This window comes from Tupaia chinensis, unplaced genomic scaffold, assembly GCF_000334495.1.
Source record: "Tupaia chinensis unplaced genomic scaffold, TupChi_1.0 Scaffold000415_1, whole genome shotgun sequence".
Classification (NCBI taxonomy): Eukaryota; Metazoa; Chordata; class Mammalia; order Scandentia; family Tupaiidae; genus Tupaia; species Tupaia belangeri.
Window position 1 is genome coordinate 3385099 of NW_006159920.1, and position 8813 is coordinate 3393911.

An 8813-nucleotide genomic window follows, 5' to 3' on the forward strand; every position below is an offset into this window, starting at 1 on the left:
TTTTTTTTGGAGAGGTTTTTGCTATAGGGCACGTGTGCTCCCCAGAAAGACAGAGACAGAGAGACAGAGAGCAAGAAATCACCTCCCAGGGGGGATGGCCACACCACAATCCCTTCTCCTCTATTCTCCTCTCGGGATCTTGGGCATGCACACACATGCACCCAGCATGAGTTTAAGCCACCAGGTCCAGGACTCGAAACGCGATCGACTATATGGGAGTTCAGCCACATAGCTATTATGCTAACTGCTGGTCCCAAAGTTCAGACTTTTAATAGTGACAAATAAAAAGTCTTATTTGTGACAATAAATAAATACATAAATAAATAAGATATTAAGGCAGATCAGTCTTAGCATATTCTTTTTTTTTTTTTTTGCTGTTGTGGTAAAATATATAACATAAAATTACCATGTTAACCATTTAAAAATGCTTAGTTTTCAATATCATTCTACATATATCATTCTCTTTTTCTTTTTTAATTGTGGTAAAAAACAGTAATACACATTTTATCATCTGGGGCTGACTCCGGGGTGCGGTGGTTAAGCCCTCTGTGCATACAGACCTAAATCTCACATGGGATGTAAGTGTGGTTCGAGTCCCTGCCTCAGCAGCCTGAAACACATGCTGGGCATGTGCGTGTGTGCACGAGAACACACGTGTGCCCCAAATCTCTACAGGATGGAGAAATGAAGGAAAGAACTGTGGTGTGATTATGCCCATTGAGGGTGCTTTCTGTGTCTCTGGCAAGTGCACAGAAAAATTTTAACAACTGACCACCTCGATCACTTGTACGTATGCAGTGTAGTGGCATTAAGCACATTCACAATGTCGCACAACCATCACTCTCACCCAACTCTGAAATTATTTCATCCTTCCAAACTGAAACTCTGTACCCATTAAATACCACCTCCCTGTTTCCCCCTCCTCCCAGCCACTGCTGGCCACCATTCTACCCTGTGTCGTGACACCAACTATCCCAAGTACACCGTGTAAATGGAGCCGTACATCCCTCTCATGTCTGGCTTCTTCCACTTAGAACAACATCTTCGAAGTCCACCCATGTTGTAGCATGCACAAGGATTTCTTTTTTTTTTCTAAGGTTGGATAATAGCCTATTCTGTGTCTATACTGTATTATGTTTCTGCATGCATTGCGTACATGGTTGGGGAGAAAATTTAAAATGCACCGTCTAGAGAAGCCAAATTTACTCCTACCTTTTGCTTCTGTCTCTAAGCCATCCCCTAATCTGGATGAAAGACTCATCATTCCCTTCCTCTCCTTGATCTCTATGCTGACTTAACCTTTTATAAGAGCCTTTCTTAGGGAACTTTGTCAACAGCTTTAAAGAAAGTCTAAGTAGATTATAGGTGTTTCCCGCTTACACCCACTCCCTCTTCCCTTTCTCAAAGAGCATCTTTCCCCTCCCTGCACCTGCCCACCCCTCCATTTCTTTGTGGCCCAGGGCAATTCTCATCTCCTTCAAGAAGCCTTCCTGGACACTAAGCCCAAGTGACTCCCTCTCCCTGGCACTTGTCTGTGTCTAAAATGTCTAGTGTTTATTGCCCGGAGCAGCCAATCTGGCATTTACCTGCTATTTACCTCTTGCATGCCCCTCACGTTCCGATGAGATGATCACCCCTTAAGCACTGCTTATCCTCTATCTGTGTCCTCGGTAGCTTCCGTACTGAACTGAGCAAATAACAGGGGTGGGAAAAATTCTTATTTAATTGAAACGAAGACTCCTGCTGCCTCCCCCTCAAACCAGAGCTTGTTGGCTAACATCTGAGATTCGAGCCACCTGCAGCATTTTCAGGATGTGCTCAGGGCGCATTCTCTCCTCTTCATTTCCCAGGTGTGGGCAGAGCCAGCACTAAGCCAGATGGAGAGGGGGCAAAGCTCACTCGGCTCACACACGCCCCTTCCTTTTTTGAGCATCCTTATTCCATCTCTTATTCTTTATCATTTCCCATCTTGCTTCCCTATTGAGTGTTCTAATCCCCTAGGGTCCTACCTACCTTACACAGCAAAGGCAAATAATGGGTTTTCATTATTTTGTCCTATCTGCCCAAATGGAGGTGCTAGTCAGTTGCTGGGGCTGTCATAACAGTCTCCTAACTGGTCCCCCTCAGCCAGTTCCACCTACCGCACCTCTCCCACCAGGGCAGCCTCCTGCCCCAAACCCCTGCCCTTGCCTGACTACCCCTTCCAAGGCACTCAAGACCTCTCTAATCTGCTAACCACGGCCCAGTGTCGTCTTCTACCACACACCTCCCAGTGTTCAATCAGTAATAAGGTATCGCCTGCTTCCTCTCCATGGGCTAGGGGCTTTGTATGGCCTGGCGTAGCGGAGGCTCAATGACAATTTGAAAGGAATGCCTGTTCTCACACACACACACACACACACACACAAACACACCACTAAGGTGCTGTTATGGGTCCCTTGACTAGATCAGGCACTATGGCATCCTCTTGCTTCCCCACCTTGAGGATTTTAGGCCATGGAACACCAGAGGAGAACCTTTCAATGCAAAGGAGCCTTTCTGGACTGTCACTTCCATGGTTTTCTACCCCTGCTCTGATAAGAGATTCTCTCTCAGATTCCTCCTCATCTCCTGTCCAGGGATTCGGGGTCCTTTAAGCACCCGGCCCGTGCCCTTTCTTGGATACGACCCAAGACTCTCTCCTTAATGGGATGCAGCCTACCCCCTTCAAGGACACTGCCCTAGGGGATCTCGACCAGCACCCATCCTGTCCTGCTCTCGTCCACGACCTCTGAGGCTTCACCGTGTCCTGGGAGAGAATCCCGGAAACAGCTCTCTTGTTTTCAAATGTCTTCAAGAAGGGTGACCACGCCCTGTGTTCTCCCTCGGATCTAAACATCCCGAGAGTGACCTCTGCCCTGCTCGCCTAGTGTTGAGCACTTGACTTGGCCCTTCGTCCTGCTCCTCTGCCAGGCAGCCTGGTGTCCTCCCTGGGCCAGCCAGGCCTCTGTCCTTCCTTCTGATCTGCACGCCCTGCTTACCTCGCTTCCTCCTGACTCGTCCTCAGCCCAGCTCTGACAGTTCATGCCAGACAGTCCTTTCTAGCTGGAGAGAGAAGGGGGAGACACTCATGAGCACCCGGGGAGAGGGATGTGATCGCTCTCAGGAGCCAGACCAAGGGCAAGCTACAAAGCAGCTTTTCTTCTCTCTCACCATACCCTGGGCTTAGGCAGCGTGGCAACTGGGTGTGAAGGAAAATGAGAACTGTAATACAGGGAACAAAACTGATTCCAGCCTGACCGTGTGCCTGGGGGAACGGGACACCATTTTAGAGGTCTGGGTTTTCAGAGCGAGTGCTTCACTATGCTGAGACTTGGAGTGTCGCTGTGTGGTCAATGGCTGTGCTGACGACAGCATCTGTTTTACTATAAATGCATGATATATTTAAAAGATTTTCAAGTGTTACTATAGATATTAACTAATAATCAATTGGAGAGAATGGCTGGTGATGGAAAACCCTGAAAGAAAAGAGTCACCCCTTTTTAAAAAAATTACCGATGACAGCACTGAGCCACAGTTTTCCTATCTGTAAAATGAGGACAGTCATGCTAATTCACTCACTGAATCATTGCTGTGTACTGCTTGTCACCAAGCACTGCTCTGTGGGCTGAGTGGATAGCAATCGACAAAGCAGGTGAACTTCTGCTTTCATGCAATTTATATTCTGCTTGAAGGAGACAGACACGCCCCCCCCAAAAAAAGGACAATGTCAAGTGATGATAGTGACAGGCGTTTGTCATATTTAAAAAGATGGAATGTATCTCTAAATCTCTAACGGACTGATATTTGAGCAGACATGCATAGACGTGAGGAAATGACCCGTGTGGACATTTGACAGAAGCGCTTTCCATGCAGAGAGAACACATCACGTGCAAAGGCCCTGTGTGAGCGCCTCAGGGGTCAGAGAAATGGCAGAGAGGCTGGCGTGGTTGAAGATGAGTGGGCGGGAGAGAGCAATAGGAGATGCTGTCAGAAAGAGTTTTGTGGGGCTGCTAAGGATGTGGCCACTTCTCTAGAGCACTGGGGAGCCATAGAGGGTCTGTTTTTTTTTTTAAGAATTATTTTTTCATTCATTGTTATTTATTTATTTATTTATTGTATTGTATTTAACCAGAGAGTGAGAAATCAAGCCACCAGATCCAGGACTCAAACCGTGGTTGGCCATATGGGAGTCCAGCACCTGAACCACCATGCCACCTGCTGGCCCTCATAGAAGGTCTTTAAGCAGAAGAGTGACAAGATCTGACTTAGGAGTGCTTCTGTGTGGAGAACAAACTGTAGGTACGAAGGTGGACACTGGCAGAGCAAACAGCCAGGTGAGAAGAGAGCAGTTGGGAATGCAGTGCTGGGGGAAGAGGTGGTCAGATTCTGAAAGGATTTCAAAGGTAGAGACAGTGGGATTTACCGACGGTAGAGATATGGGGTGTAGTATGACTTCAAGATTTTAACCTTGAGGAATCATTAGATGTCTGATGAGGATGTCTGAGAGGAAGGAGTAGGCACCTGGGTTTTAAGAGGGAGGTCAGAGCTGCAGATATGAACTCGGGTACCATCAGCATGGAGGTGGTGCCTACAGCCAAAGCACAGGCCAAGGTCATCCGGGGCTTCGCCGTAGCTGTCTCCTTCACAGGGGTGTGAAGGTCAAAGGAGATGAGTGTGTGGGAAACACTTTGTTGGCCGTAAAGTGTACACATAGAAAAGGGCTGAGCGCATAAACACGGTAAAGAGCGTAATGTAGAGCCAGATTTAAAGAGGCATCTGCAGAGTCAGCCTCACAGAATGCATGTACGAGGAGGACCTGAGGAAGCAGTTGATGGACCCCTGTCATTTTACCCATGAGGGAGCAAGGTCAGAGAGGTTACGAGGCTTGTCCAAGGACACTCAGCTCAGATCTCCAGGGGCCGAGCTGCCCTGGAGCTGAGAAGCCCTGATGGCTGGTGCTCTTTGTGCCATGCGATGCACCTGCTCACAATCAGTGCTTCAGCTCTCTCCAAATCTGTTAACCGGGGCCAAGTAATTCTTCAAACAGAAATCTAATTATATCGCCTTGTGCTTTTATACATGCCATTTCCTCTGCCTGGAATCCTCTGCCTCCTCACGCTTCTCTGTCTGGCAAATGCCTGCCCCATCCTCCATGCCTGGCTGGCTGGCCCTTTCCAGTGAGGACTTCCCTGCCTTGCCTGTAGAGCTGGTCGTTGGCTCACCTCGAGCCTGCAAATCTCCCATCATGCAGTGGTCCTTGCATTTGCCATGTTTATGTCTGTCTCCCTGCCTGCCCGAGAGGCCCTTCCGATGACCCCTCTTCCTAGCACTGTGAGTGGCATTTAGATGTTCGGGAAGGAAGGAAGGAAGGCCTCTTCTCTCACGTTAGTTCAGGACAATGGCGAAGCTGTCATTCAGTGGCACCTCAGTTCCTTTGACCTGAGTATGCTTTTGGCTCACAATGATTTCTGGGGTGGGAATTTTCTTTTTTCTCTGTCATCCCCAGGCACAATGAGCAGGCAATTCAGGAGCCAGGAAACAATTTGGACATTACAAGTGATTGCTACCTCTTTATTTTCAAGTCTCTTTCTCCTATCAGCATATGACTGGCTGTTGCTTGTCTTTTCCACAAGATTTGTGCTTGTGCCTGGACTATGCACAGGTGTGTGTACACACAGAGACACACACAGACACTGACGGTGCCCAGAGAGAGGCTGTCCTCATTTTTTTCAGAGGCGCCTTGATCTCCCCGAAAATGCCCTCGGGTGAGAGGAAGGAGATAGCGTTGTGCTCCCAATTTTGCCACCTTTCTGAAAATCTGGACTTAACTTTTTAAAGCAGTGTTGCAAGCCACTCTGCTCCTTGGTCTGTGTGCCTCTGAACGTCTCCCCTTGGCAACTTACTTCAAGATAAGTTTGGAATTTCTAGGTCAAGAGTGAATTCCCGGCCCCTATGTTCAAGGCTCTTTAACTTGTTTGTTTGAGATAACTCGGTATTAATTACTGTATTTACATGCTGCTAAATTAACAGTGTTTCGGTAGGTGGAAAATTGCTCCTGAAGAAAGCAATTATTGCACAGGTTATCGCAAAGGTCTAAGGAAGGTGGCAGAAGCTGTGGGGATGGACCAACGTTCCAGGTTTGGCCCCAAGTAAATGATTCAGGGTTTCTAAACAGACTGAATGTGCGGAACACCAGGGGCTGCCTGGGGCAACTGGTAAGCCAGGCTGGTAGAGAAAGATCCCTCCCTGAGGGCTGGGTTTCTGAAGCTCTCTTGGATTGAGAGCGCTTGAGCAATCACCGTTAATCAATACAATACTGTAGAATGCAATTAGGATTAATTAGCGCAGTGTTGCAAGCCACTCTGCTCCTTGGTCTGTGTGCCTCTGAACGTCTCCCCTTGGCTCTTGCTTCTCCTGAAAAGGAAGGTTTCCTTCCCTGAGTTCCCAGCCTGGAGCCTCGTCTCTTCTCTCCCTATGCCACCCCCCTCCTCCTCATTTCTAACGTGGGGAGGGAGAGCCAGGAAGGAGCGTGAAGAGATGGTGGGAAGGGAAGAAAGAGAAAATGATTAAAACGTGGTGGAAAAAGAGAGGGCGGGTGAGACAACGTGTGAAGGATGGAGAAGACTGTCTATCCAGGGAGAGCTGCTGCAACACCATCACTCAGGAGGCATTTCCTCCACTCTCCCAGCCAAACAAACGGAATCTCTCCTGCTCCTTCCCTGTTCCTGCAGTCTATGGGGTAGTTTTGGGTTTTGTTTTTAATTAAGTCTCTATATCGCACACATTCCTATGTTTGCATAACCAGGTTCTGCTCGGAGTGGGGATAGGCATGGAGGGGAGGGAAGCCCTCACCGCAGAGGAAGGGGTCCAGGGTGAGAAGCAGGAGACCTGCCCAGCCCCAGCCTGGGATGGGCAGCTAGGAGGACAGCTTCCCGCTCCAGACTTCCATGTCCTTGTCTGTACACCGTGCATCGCTTCCGCCACCTAGATTTTGCTCCCCAGTGTTAAATGGATGGGCTACCAAGCAGGTATGCCCACACAGAGCCCTTTCCTTCTTGTTTTGTCCTTCTCTGCATGGCTCCCTTCACGTCCAGAATGTCCTCTCTATTCTGTGCATTAGGAGTTTGGCCATTTCTGTGGCCCTAGAAAGTCTTTCTCTCTGAGATCTTGTACTGTCTGGGTTTTTACAGCACCTCATAAACTCCCTTCTCCCATTCAGAGCCACTCTTTCTTTCCCATCATCCTGGCCAGACTGCTGCCCATCACGGCGCAGAGGTGGGTGGGGGAGCAGGTTTCTCCAGCGCTCTGACTGCGCTGCTTTATCTGGGGTTTCCTTAACCCAGAATTCTCTTACGTAAAATGCTTTACGCAGACTTCATTCAAATCCTCCAATTTCTGGCTCACTCTAGAAAGTCTTCCAATGTTTTCCTTCCTCCAACTTATCTATTTTTAGTTCACAGTTCTCTTTGGCTATCTCTTAGAATCACACTTCCCGGGTTTTAATTTTTCAGGTCCTTTGTCTTTCTCACGCTCATTTTGTCTTAGGTCACCTTTTTTTATTTTAAAACACTCTTTGCTCAGTAGAGGGCGCCCTTCCCATCCGTCTTCGCGGCCGGGCAGCTGGGATTTGAAGATTGCCCCCTACGTCTTTCCTTCTCGCCTTCCAGACATCAGAAACACTAGATCACTTAAACTTGTAAACAGCTCAGCCTCTCTCCGTGCGATTGCGCTAAACCTTCCCTCCTCGGCACAGAACCGGGTGTCCTCCCGATGTTCCTGCTATTACTCACTGTACCCCCCCCCCACGACAGTTCTCTAGGGTGCGTAATACCAACCCCAGTTTGCAACTGAGGAAACTGAGGCCCGGAGAGGTTCGTTCAAGGTCGTCCACCTTGCAAGGTTAACCCTAACCGGACCAGTTCTGGCTGTCCAGCCCGGCCCTGCAGCCTGGCCTCCCTGCTACTGTAGTTGATAACAGACCTGCCCTGTCTGGTACGCGGTTCCTTCCACTGGCAGGAAGAACGGTCCTAGCTAATAGGACTAGGGACTTGGGAAGACTGGGGGTGGTGGTGGTGGTGAGGGGTCGTTACCGCCGGCCCCCGCGGCCGCGCCAACGCCCCAGGAGGAAGCCGGATTCGAGATGGGGGTGACCAAGGATGGTAAAAAGGCATGGAAGTGCTCGAGGGACCCAGATCTCGCCGCTAGAACGCCGACTGTGCAGGGGGCTTTTGTGCACCCTCCGGTCACACACACTTGGCGGGCCCGGGGACGTCGGGATACAGGGCGCCCCCTCGCGCTCTTGCGCGCGCTCGGGACTGGCGGGTGAAGCGCCTGCGGGGCCGGTCCTCTCGCCCCCTCCTCCTTTTCGCTCCCGCTTCCCTCCTTCTTTCCCCTCACTCCCACCTCCTCCCCCACCGCCTCTCCCTCTCTGCCTCTGCTCCCTCCGTCTCCTCCTCCCCGCTCTCTCCGGCGCGCGGAGTCGGGAGCTAGTTGGAGCGCGAGGGTTGGTGCCGGAGCCCAGCTCGGCGGAGCCGGGCGGGTCGGCCGCGCGTCCAGCGGCTGCTGAGGAGCCCAAGCGCTGCGGGCGCCCGCCTGGGTCGGGACCCGCCGGAACCCGGCACCTGCGCCCTGAGCCGGGAGGTAAGTCCCGGGAGCCCGAGGCGCTTCCCCCGCGCGGGCTGGGGCTGCAACTTGCAAACTTAAGCAACTCGGGTGGCCAGAGGTGTGGGAACTGGGGGCGCTGGCAAGTTGGAGCCGGTGCTGGGAGACCGCGGGCAGGAAGACAGGGGGTC